Source organism: Pristiophorus japonicus, chromosome 13 (genome assembly GCF_044704955.1).
Source record: "Pristiophorus japonicus isolate sPriJap1 chromosome 13, sPriJap1.hap1, whole genome shotgun sequence".
Lineage (NCBI taxonomy): Eukaryota > Metazoa > Chordata > Chondrichthyes > Pristiophoridae > Pristiophorus > Pristiophorus japonicus.
The window spans coordinates 11,737,839-11,750,241 of record NC_091989.1 but is presented as its reverse complement, the minus strand read 5'-3'; positions in this window follow the sequence as shown (position 1 = coordinate 11,750,241).

The following is a 12,403-nucleotide window of genomic DNA, read 5'->3' as shown; positions in this document are numbered from 1 at the left end:
AACGACGTTACTTTGTGTACAGTACTAGCCGAAACCTCTTTATGCTGTGAAATTTGTTTGGTGTTATCGCTGGACAAAAATGCCTGGGCTATCGTTATGGCTTTGCTCAAATTCAGTGTTTCAACAGTCAATAGTTTGCGAAGGATAACCTCATGGCCAATGCCAAGCACAAAAAAGTCTCTTAGCATTTGCGCAAGGAATCCATCGAATTCACAATGTCCTGCAAGGCGCCTTAGTTCGGCGACATAGCTCGCCACTTCCTGGCCTTCAGACCGTTGACACATGTAGAACCGATACCTTGCCATCAAAATGCTTTCCTTCGGATTTAGGTGCTCCCGGACCAGCGTACACAGTTCTTCATAGAAATTGGTTGTTGGTTTCACCGGAGCTAGATGATTCTTCATGAGGCCATAGGTTGTTGCCCCACAGACAGTAAGGAGGATCGTCCTTCGTTTGGCAGCGTTCTCGTCCCCTTGCAGCTCGTTGGCCATGAAGTATTGGTCGAGTCGCTCCACGAAGGCCTCCCAATCGTCCCCTTCTGAGAATTTCCCCAGGATACCAACAGTTCGTTGCATTTTCGCGTGGTTGTTCGTTATCTCGTCGCCAATTGTTACGCTCATAATAAAGTGATGCAACTGAGTACTGTATACAATGAGTAAGTGTGACCTTAGCTCCTTTATTTAAACTCCAGAGTGTTGGTACAGCATGGGAGGCCTGCTTATATACAGTGCTCCCAAGGGATGCTGGCATCTCTTGGGACTCCAACGGATAGGACCTCTGGTGGTGGTTTGATACAGGTTGCCAAAGATTACATACGTAACACTCCATGTAACGGGAGGGACTTGGGCCAAGCTTCCAATAATCCAGCAAATATTCATATTTCAGGTTTACTTTTGTCCATATATAATATGGTGACCACATTTTCTAAACCGAACCCAGGGACATACATGGTGGGAGCACAGCAAAGTAGCCTGCGTGCTAAATGTAGGTTGCCCAGCGCAGCGAGGCAACGCTTTTTGTTAGTTTGATGCAAACTGAATCTGCGCAAAGCAGCAGCAGATCTTTCCGCCTGCTTGGTGCGGCCGCTGTTCGCAGCCTCTGCCGGCCGCAATCACCGGCTCCTCCCCCTCCGGACACTCGCCCGCGCCATCCCAGGCCGCGGTGTGTGCTCATCGATCCGGACACTCGCCCACGCCATCCCAGGCCGCGGAGCATCGTCGATCCGGACACTCGCCCGCGCCATCCCAGGCCACGGAGCATCGTCGATCCGGACACTCGCCCGCGCCATCCCAGGGCACGGAGCATCGTCGATCCGGACACTCTCCTGCACCATCCCAGGCCGCGGTGTGTGCTCGTCGATCCGGACACTCGCCCGCGCCATCCCAGGCCACGGAGCATCGTCGATCCGGACACTCGCCCACACCATCCCAGGGCACGGAGCATCGTCGATCCGGACACTCGCCCACACCATCCCAGGCCACGGAGCATCGTCGATCCGGACACTCTCCTGCACCATCCCAGGCCGCGGAGCATCGTCGATCCGGACACTCTCCTGCACCATCCCAGGCCGCGGAGCTTCGTTGATCCGGACACTCTCCTGCACCATCCCAGGCCGCGGAGCATCGTCGATCCGGACACTCTCCTGCACCATCCCAGGCCACGGAGCATCGTCGATCCGGACACTCGCCCACGCCATCCCAGGCCACGGAGCATCGTTGATCCGGACACTCGCCCACGCCATCCCAGGCCACGGAGCATCGTCGATCCGGACACTCTCCTGCACCATCCCAGGCCACGGCACCCGTTACCCGGACATTTTGGCTTCGAGGTCGATTTCTCTTCAACCGAATTTCACAGGACCATCTGGGGCGGAGTTTGGGTGGGCGGGGGGAGCTTGCAAACTGCGGTCACACAATGCGATTGACGCATAAGTTAAAGTCCCTCAGTCAGTCTGCCTCTTCCATTGGTTGAAAACAGGAGGTTGACATCCCTCCCACCAATCGAATCCTGTCCCATCGCACAGCTCCGCCCACTTTATTGATTGACCGCTGGGCAGCTCAGGGACTGCGAGGGAAAACCAGGACCTACGGCCACAATAATGTCTGACGACATTTAAATCTCGGGAATGGGATAACGCTGTGGATCTAAGTATGTAGGCTCATTATCCTCGCCACGTGATGTCCAGATCATGGCAGTGATAATGGGAGCAGATGGCAAAAGATGCAAAGTATCTAATTATGAGTAGCTCTCCCAATATCTCAGTCATGACGTACAGTTAGAGTGATACAGATACATATAAAAGGAAAGAAAGACCACCGGACGTCTCAAAGCGCTTTACAGCCAATGAAGTACTTTTTGGAGTGTAGTCACTGTTGTAATGTGGGAAACACGGCAGCCAATTTGCGCACAGCAAGCTCCCACACACAGCAATGTGATAATGACCAGATAATATGTTTTAGTGTTGTCGATTCAGGGATAAATTTTAGCCCCAGGACACCGGGAATAACTCCCCTGTTCTTCTTCGAAATAGTGTCATGGGATCTTTTACGTCCACCTGAGAGAGCTGACGGGGCCTCGGTTTAACGGTTCATCTGAAAGATGGCTCCTCCGACAGTGCAGCACTCCCACAGTACTGCCCTTCTGACAGTGCAGCGCTCCCGCAGTACTGCCCCTCCGACAGTGCAGCGCTCCATCAGTACTGCCCTTCTGAAAGTGCAGCACTCCCGCAGTACTGCCCCTCCGACAATGCAGCGCTCCCTCAGTACTGCCCTTCTGACAGTGCAGCACTCCCTCAATACAGCCCCTCCAACAGTGTAGCACTCCCGCAGTACTGCCCTTCTGAAAGTGCAGCACTCCAGCAGTACTGCCCTTCTGACAGTGCAGCACTCCCTCAGTACAGCCCCTGCAACAGTGCAGCGCTCCCTCAGTACTGCCCCTCCGACAGTGTAGCACTCCCTCAGTACAGCCCCTCCAACAGTGGAGCGCTCCCTCAGCACTGCACTGGAGTGTCAGCCTAGATTTATGTGCTCAATGAATGGGAAAGATGATAAATATTTTGATTATCTGCAGGGTAAAGTCGCAGGACAATTAAAATGTAGTTAGATGTTGGCCCAGGTACAATGGGCTGAGTGGCCTTTTCCCACCCATGAACTTCTTCTTGCGTCATTTTCTACACTCCCGCCAGGAAGGAGGGAATATTAATCAAGGAGAGGAGGATATAGCATTCAGTCTGACCCTCAAGCAAATACTAGTGAGCAAAATGAGGAAAAGAATCATGGGAATAAACAGGAAGTAACCAGACAAGAAATGTCAATAAGTACGGCACACGGAGATTTTTAGAACATGTCCCACGTGGAGAACCACCATTGAGTGAAACTTTTCAAAATCCCTTTTCAGAACTGAGGGAGTGGACAGGCGGCTCAAGGCAAGGCCTGCTGTCAAACCTACACCGTAGACAGGCATCAATTAGAGCCCATATTAATGCCCTAAGTGGTGCAGAGGTTATGTAAACAGCTATTTTTACAAGTAGGTATACTACAAGCCTGATTGTTTGTTTACACGGGCTTAAAATGGCTATTGGAGGCCGGCGAGCCGAACCCTGGGGAGCAACGCTTTGTTTTCGCTGATTGGAAGATATTAGGAGTTGGCTCCAAGGTGCAGGAGGTCTCCTGGGCTGGGACAGTTGGGATTGAACTAAGGAGCCAGTGAAATTGGGGAAAAGTATGGGAAGCGGCAACACTGATGTAATCTGAGTGAGGCAGAAAGTGCCTTTATAGCTGCGGCTCCGACACAGCATCTGTTTGATATTCAGCAGTCCTGGTAAATAATCTCGAGAAGGTTTGCACACCGGAGAAGAGACAACACACATTATGCTCAATGTTGCTGTGACAAAGGAGAGAGATTTGTTTATTTGATCTTTGTTCAATTCTGAAATACATGCAGTTGCAAACAAAGCGGGGTGCCGGTTGGCGGGGTGGGGGGGAGAACTCTGCGTCGTTTGCGGCTTTCCTTAGCGACCCCGGGGAGCAACCCATTTCTTGCCCGCTGCGCGGAGCTGCCACCCACTCCCGCGGGAGTTAGCGGAGGCGCTAGCCGCCGGTGCTCCGCTCCTGCCGCTAGCGCTCCGTGAGGTCGCCGCGGGCAATGTCCGCGCCAGCTTCGCGGGTCACCATCCGGGCTTTGGTCCGCTCGCGGGGTGAAAATTAAAGGGGCGGTGCGACGCGCACTTTTTACAAAATGGCCGACTTACCGGTCGCGGACCTGTCCTCTTCAAATCGCGGGCCCTGCGACGCGATTTTGCGGCCCGGCACTCCGCTTCTGTGCTGGGCTGCTGCCACGGCAACCCGCTCCCCAGCGGTATAGAGGAGGCGGGAGCTCGGAGCAGCGCGAGTCCGGGGTCGGCGAGAGGCCTATAAAGGCCAGCGGGAGCTCGGAGCAGTCAGTCGAGGAGGCGGGAGCTCGGAGCAGCGTGAGTCCGGGGTCGGCGAGAGGCCTATAAAGGCCAGCGGGAGCTCGGAGCAGTCAGTCGAGGAGGCGGGAGCTCGGAGCAGCGCGAGTCCGGGGTCGGCGAGAGGCCTATAAAGGCCAGCGGGAGCTCGGAGCAGTCAGTCGAGGAGGCGGGAGCTCGGAGCAGCGCGAGTCCGGGGTCGGCGAGAGGCCTATAAAGGCCAGCGGGAGTCGAGCAGTCAGTCGAGGAGGCGGGAGCTCGGAGCAGCGCGAGTCCGGGGTCGGCGAGAGGCCTATAAAGGCCAGCGGGAGTCGGGCAGTTCGAGCAGTCAGTCGAGGAGGCGGGAGCTCGGAGCAGCGCGAGTCCGGGGTCGGCGAGAGGCGTACCGGTGCAGCTACAGGGAGAAGGCAAAAAAAACAAAGGTGACGTCACAGCCTAGGGGGTAAGTGATTGGCTGGTGATTGGTGAGTAGTTTTTCTTTTTCTTCTTATATTGGTCAGTAACTTTTAACATTGTTATTACCAGTTTAAGTGTATCTAAGGGTTAAGACATGGCAGGAGAGCTCGGTCGGGTGTTATGCTCCTCCTGTACCATGTGGGAACTCAGGGACGCTTCCGGTGTCCCTGACGACTATGTGTGCGGGAAGTGTATCCGCCTCCAGCTCCTGACGGTCCGCGTTACGGAATTGGAGCTGAGGGTGGATTCACTCTGGAGCATCCACGATGCTGAGAATGACGTGAGTATCACGTGTAGTGAGTTGGTCTTACCGCAGGGAAAGGGTCCACAGCCAGATAGGGAATGGAAGACCAGCAGGAAGAGTAGAGCAAGGAAGGTAGTGCAGGGGTCCCCTGCGGTCATCCCCCTGCAAAACAGATACACCGCTTTGGGTACTGTTGAGGGGAATGACTCATCAGGGGAGGGCAGCAGCAGCCAAGTTCATGGCACCGTGGCTGGCTCTGCTGCACAGGAGGGCAAGAAAAAGAGTGGGAGAGCGATAGTGATAGGGGATTCAATTGTGAGGGGAATAGATAGGCGTTTCTGCGGCCGCAACCGAGACTCCAGGATGGTATGTTGCCTCCCTGGTGCAAGGGTCAAGGATGTCTCGGAGCGGGTGCAGGACATTCTGAAATGGGAGGGAGAACAGCCAGTTGTCGTGGTGCACATTGGCACCAACGACATAGGCAAAAAAAGGGATGAGGTCCTACGAAACGAATTTAAGGAGCTAGGAGCTAAATTAAAAAGTAGGACCTCAAAAGTAGTAATCTCGGGATTGCTACCAGTGCCACGTGATAGTCAGAGTAGGAATCGCAGGATAGCGCAGATGAATACGTGGCTTGAGCAGTGGTGCAGCAGGGAGGGATTCAAATTCCTGGGGCATTGGGACCGGTTCTGGGGGAGGTGGGACCAGTACAAACCGGACGGTCTGCACCTGGGCAGGACTGGAACCAATGTCCTCGGGGGAGTGTTTGCTAGTGCTGTTGGGGAGGATTTAAACTAATATGGCAGGGGGATGGGAACCAATGCAGGGAGACAGAGGGAAACAAAAAGGAGCCAAAAGCAAAAGACAGAAAGGAGAGGAGGAAAAGTGTAGGGCAGAGAAACCCAAGGCAAAGAACAAAAAGGGCCACTGTACAGCAAAATTCTAAAAGGACAAAGGGTGTTAATAAAACAAGCCTGAAGGCTTTGTGTCTTAATGCAAGGAGTATCCGCAATAAGGTGGATGAATTAATTGTGCAAATAGATGTTAACAAATATGATGTGATTGGGATTACGGAGACGTGGCTCCAGGATGATCAGGGCTGGGAACTCAACATCCAGGGGTATTCAACATTCAGGAAGGATAGAATAAAAGGAAAAGGAGGTGGGGTAGCATTGCTGGTTAAAGAGGAGATTAATGCAATAGTTAGGAAAGACATTAGCTTGGATGATGTGGAATCTATATGGGTAGAGCTGCAGAACACCAAAGGGCAAAAAACGTTAGTAGGAGTTGTGTACAGACCTCCAAACAGTAATAGGGATGTTGGGGAGGGCATCAAACAGGAAATTAGGGGTGCATGCAATAAAGGTGTAGCAGTTATAATGGGTGACTTTAATATGCACATAGATTGGGCTAGCCAAACTGGAAGCAATACGGTGGAGGAGGATTTCCTGGAGTGCATAAGGGATGGTTTTCTAGACCAATATGTTGAGGAACCAACTAGGGGGGAGGCCATCTTAGACTGGGTGTTGTGTAATGAGAGAGGATTAATTAGCAATCTCATTGTGCGAGGCCCCTTGGGGAAGAGTGACCATAATATGGTGGAATTCTGCATTAGGATGGAGAATGAAACAGTAAATTCAGAGACCATGGTCCAGAACTTAAAGAAGGGTAACTTTGAAGGTATGAGGCGAGAATTGGCTAGGATAGATTGGCGAATGATACTTAGGGGGTTGACTGTGGATGGGCAATGGCAGACATTTAGAGACCGCATGGATGAAGTACAACAATTGTACATTCCTGTCTGGCGTAAAAATAAAAAGGGGAAGGTGGCTCAACCGTGGCTATCTAGGGAAATCAGGGATAGTATTAAAGCCAAGGAAGTGGCATACAAATTGGCCAGAAATAGCAGCGAACCTGGGGACTGGGAGAAATTTAGAACTCAGCAGAGGAGGACAAAGGGTTTGATTAGGACAGGGAAAATGGAGTACGAGAAGAAGCTTGCAGGGAACATTAAGGCGGATTGCAAAAGTTTCTATAGGTATGTAAAGAGAAAAAGGTTGGTGAAGACAAACGTAGGTCCCCTGCAGTCAGAATCAGGGGAAGTCATAACGGGGAACAAAGAAATGGCGGATCAATTGAACAAGTACTTTGGTTCGGTATTCACTAAGGAGGATACAAACAACCTTCCGGATATAAAAGGGGTCAGAGGGTCTAGTAAGGAAGAGGAACTGAGGGAAATCTTTATTAGTCGGGAAATTGTGTTGGGGAAATTGATGGGATTGAAGGCAGATAAATCCCCAGGGCCTGATGGCCTGCATCCTAGAGTACTTAAGGAGGTGGCCTTGGAAATAGCGGATGCATTGACAGTCATTTTCCAACATTCCATTGACTCTGGATCAGTTCCTATGGAGTGGAGGGTAGCCAATGTAACCCCACTTTTTAAAAAAGGAGGGAGAGAGAAAACAGGGAATTATAGACCGGTCAGCCTGACCTCAGTAGTGGGTAAAATGATGGAATCAATTATTAAGGATGTCATAGCAGTGCATCTGGAAAATGGTGACATGATAGGTCCAAGTCAGCATGGATTTGTGAAAGGGAAATCATGCTTGACAAATCTTCTGGAATTTTTTGAGGATGTTTCCAGTAAAGTGGACAAAGGAGAACCAGTTGATGTGGTATATTTGGACTTTCAGAAGGCTTTCGACAAGGTCCCACACAAGAGATTAATGTGCAAAGTTAAAGCACATGGGATTGGGGGTAGTGTGCTGACGTGGATTGAGAACTGGTTGTCAGACAGGAAGCAAAGAGTAGGAGTAAACGGGTACTTTTCAGAATGGCAGGCAGTGACTAGTGGAGTGCCGCAAGGTTCTGTGCTGGGGCCCCAGCTGTTTACATTGTACATTAATGATTTAGACGAGGGGATTAAATGCAGTATCTCCAAATTTGCGGATGATACTAAGTTGGGTGGCAGTGTGAGCTGCGAGGAGGATGCTATTAGGCTGCAGAGTGACTTGGATAGGTTAGGTGAGTGGGCAAATGCATGGCAGATGAAGTATAATGTGGATAAATGTGAGGTTATCCACTTTGGTGGTAAAAACAGAGAGACAGACTATTATCTGAATGGTGACAGATTAGGAAAAGGGAAGGTGCAACGAGACCTGGGTGTCATGGTACATCAGTCATTGAAGGTTGGCATGCAGGTACAGCAGGCGGTTAAGAAAGCAAATGGCATGTTGGCCTTCATAGCGAGGGGATTTGAATACAGGGGCAGGGAGGTGTTGCTACAGTTGTACAGGGCCTTGGTGAGGCCACACCTGGAGTATTGTGTACAGTTTTGGTCTCCTAACTTGAGGAAGGACATTCTTGCTATTGAGGGAGTGCAGCGAAGGTTCACCAGACTGATTCCCGGGATGGCGGGACTGACCTATCAAGAAAGATTGGATCAATTGGGCTTGTATTCACTGGAGTTCAGAAGAATGAGAGGGGACCTCATAGAAACGTTTAAAATTCTGACGGGTTTAGACAGGTTAGATGCAGAAAGAATGTTCCCAATGTTGGGGAAGTCCAGAACCAGGGGTCACAGTCTGAGGATAAGGGGTAAGCCATTTAGGACCGAGATGAGGAGAAACTTCTTCACCCAGAGAGTGGTGAACCTGTGGAATTCTCTACCACAGAAAGTAGTTGAGGCCAATTCACTAAATATATTCAAAAGGGAGTTAGATGAAGTCCTTACTACTCGGGGGATCAAGGGTTATGGCGAGAAAGCAGGAAGGGGGTACTGAAGTTTCATGTTCAGCCATGAACTCATTGAATGGCGGTGCAGGCTAGAAGGGCTGAATGGCCTGCTCCTGCACCTATTTTCTATGTTTCTATGTCTATGTTGCGTGCCCTCCCCTTTAACGGAAGGAGAGGTCCCTGTGCTCCCACCCACGTTACGCGGCTGTCCGCGTGGTGCTGGAAAATTCCCGCGGTTAGCGCCCCAGTGCCGCCCCCCCCCCCGCCCCCGAGAGGAAGTGGAGCATGCGACATTGCACTCTACTTCCTCTTGGGGACGGTAAGCCCAATTCCGCTGCCGGGATGGAACTCCCAGGCCTGATGCAGGAAGTCCCGCCTCGCCTCGATTACCGCCCCACCCCCGTGGTCTTTCCTCACTAAGATCATCATCATAGGCAGTCCCCCCGGAATCGAGGAAGGCTTGCTTCCACTCTTAAAATGAGTCCTTAGGTGGCTGAACAGTCCAATACGAGAACCACAGTCTCTGTCACAGGTGGGACAGACAGTTGTTGAGAGAAAGGGTGGGTGGGACTGGTTTGCCGCACGCTCTTTCCGCTGCCTGCGCTTGGTTTCTGCATGCTCTCGGCAACGAGACTCGAGGTGCTCAGCGCCCTCCCGGATGACTTCCTCCACTTAGGGCTGTCTTTAGCCAGGGACTCCCAGGTGTCAGTGGGGATGTTGCACTTTTTCAAAGCTCTACTTGGAACTCCTTCACGGCAAACGAGCCAAAGGTGGGCAGAGGAAACGTTACAGGGACATCCTCAAAGCCTCCCTGAAAAAGTGCAACTAAGATACAAAGCGGACTTCAGCGTTAGCTTATCTCTCGTACCACCCCCACCTCGGTTGATCAATGTAGAAATTATTCGGAATATCGGGAGCTTAGTTCTAGGTGGAAATTAAACTGAACCCGCCAAGGTATGAGCAGACCCTTCACCATCATCAGTTTTCTCCACATCACGATTATCTTGGGCTGCCTCACTTGCCTCTCTGTCTCTGAAGGACATCCTGATCTGGCAGAAATGGTCTTTTTGAACATAATACATAAGAACATAAGAATTAGGAATAGGAGTAGGCCATCTAGCCCCTTGAGCCTGCTCCGCCATTCAACAAGATCGTGGCTGATCTGGCCGTGGACTCAACTCCACTTACCCGCCCGCTCCCCGTAACCCTTAATTCCCTTATTGGTTAAAAATCTATCTCTCTGTGACTTGAATACATTCAATGAGCTAGCCTACCAACTGCTTCCTTGTATCTTTTGTACCTCCATCTGTGGGACACAGCCTTGCCTGTTACAAGTGCTCGTGGGCCTGTATGGCCCGTGACTGTTTAGTGTAATGGCGGGGGGATGATGCACAGAGCATGACTGAAACAGACTTTGGAGTGGAGGGTGAGGCTTCATGTGGGAGAGCAAAGATGGGAAATTGCCCCCATTCATCTCCTCCAACAACAGAGTCGCTCTTAAATGAATCTTGCGCTGTTTAATTGGGATTTTACTTTTCCAGCCAGTTTAAAATAAATACTGCACAGGACCCCTGCCCTGCAGTAAACTTAACCTTTAGAAATAGATCTAAAACTCTTTAAAAAGTCATCTTGATGGTTAAAACGTATTTATTATGCATGAGACATATACGCTAATTAACGTTTTTCATTTAATGAAGGTTGAATTTAAGCTGCTGACTACTGAGCTGTGGGCCAAATGAGCTGCTTCAGCCGTGAGCTTTATTTTCTCATTTATTGTCGTGGGCACTGGCTCTCTGAACACTGCTGACTGTTGCAAGTCTCTTTATTACACCTCCCAACTACATTTCTTAATATGTCTGTGGAAATTTACTTCAAACGTAGACTGAGAATCTGTCCCTCGACCCTTTTGTCTTGACATCCGGCTCCGAACATGAGCGGGTGAACTTTCGTGCCCTACTTTTATCATAATATTTAAATAATTGGCAATGATCCAACCTGGAAACAAAACAAATGATCAAAAAATTAGAACAGCTTTTAATTTGATGCACTGAATGTATTTGTAATTTTTACTGGCCAATGTATTGAGTAGGATCAGCATGTTCAATTCAGACAGTCTATTGTATAGCCCATTTATTTTAAATGGATTAGTGCCTCGGCTAAAACAGCGAACAGAGGGATTTCATATAAACACGTTTAGCGATCAGGCCCTGATATTCGAGGAGCCTGGTTTCCAGGCCTTGTGACTGAACGGTGAAGGAATGTCAGTAAAGCTCAAAAGGACAAGGACCATCGCTGCAGACTTGAAGTATTTAGGAGTAAGTAATCTGTCAAATACACCATATCGCATTGATCTGCCCAGCGCACCCTGCTGCATGACATCACACAGCAAGTTAAGAGGAAATCTGATAAAGGTGTTCGAAATTATGAAGGGGTCTTGATAAGATGAATGGGGAAAAATGATTTCTGCTTGTAAGTGTGTCATTAACTTAAAGTCATACATTTAAGGTCATCACTTAAGGAATGAAAGGAAACGTTTTCTCCAATAGAGGGTTGCTTTGACATGGACTGCCCTATCCATAGCAACAACAACAACAACTTGTATTTATATAGCGCCTTTAACGTAGTGAAACATCCCAAGGCGCTTCACAGGAGTATTATAAGACAAAAGATTTGACACCGAACAGCATAAGGAGAAATTAGGGCAGGTGATCAAAAGCTTGGTCAAAAAGGTAGGTTTTAAGGAGCGTTTTGAAGGGGAAAAGAGAAGTAGAGAGGCGGTGAAGTTTAGGCACGACCATCAGTGGTTGAGCGATTATAATCAGGGATGCTCAAGAGGGCAGAATTAGAGGAGCGCAGACATCTCGGGGGGGGGCGGGTTGTGGAGCTGGAGGAGATAGTGGTAAATACAGCATCCATAATAGCTTCTAAATGGGAAGTGGATTCATAATTGAAGATAAAATTAAAAGGATATGGGAAAGAGGAGGGCAATGGGACTAAGTGGGTAGCTCTTTGAGAGAGCCGTCACTGGTGCGATGGTCTGAAAGGCCTCCTTCTGTGCTGTAAAATTCTATAATTGTATGATTGGTGTCGAGCACCACTGTCGTGCAGCATTATATATTATGCTTGTATTACATTGGTCTGGAGAAGTATGGCGTGCTATATGTTGCTGCACGGATCAGGAACGCTATACTATGCTGCAGGCAGGAGATCAAGTGTAACAATCGACAGACCTCACTGAACCATTCTGTCGATCTCTGTGTCTGTCTCTTTGTGTGTGTCTATGTATTCTACATGTTGGTGGCTGGTGAACGATGCGTGTCAAACTCTGAACCCACAACCTTCCGACTCATAACGGCAGCAGCGTTGGTGTGAAGTGAACCTGGTTCACACCGACACTCCAAAGGTAATGTGAATGCAACCTTAAAAACAAGGGGCCTGAAATTGGTCCACTGCCGTCCACTGCCGCTGACATTCCTCCTCGGGTTCTGCCCGGCGCCAGTTTCGAGCTGGTCTGGCGCGGG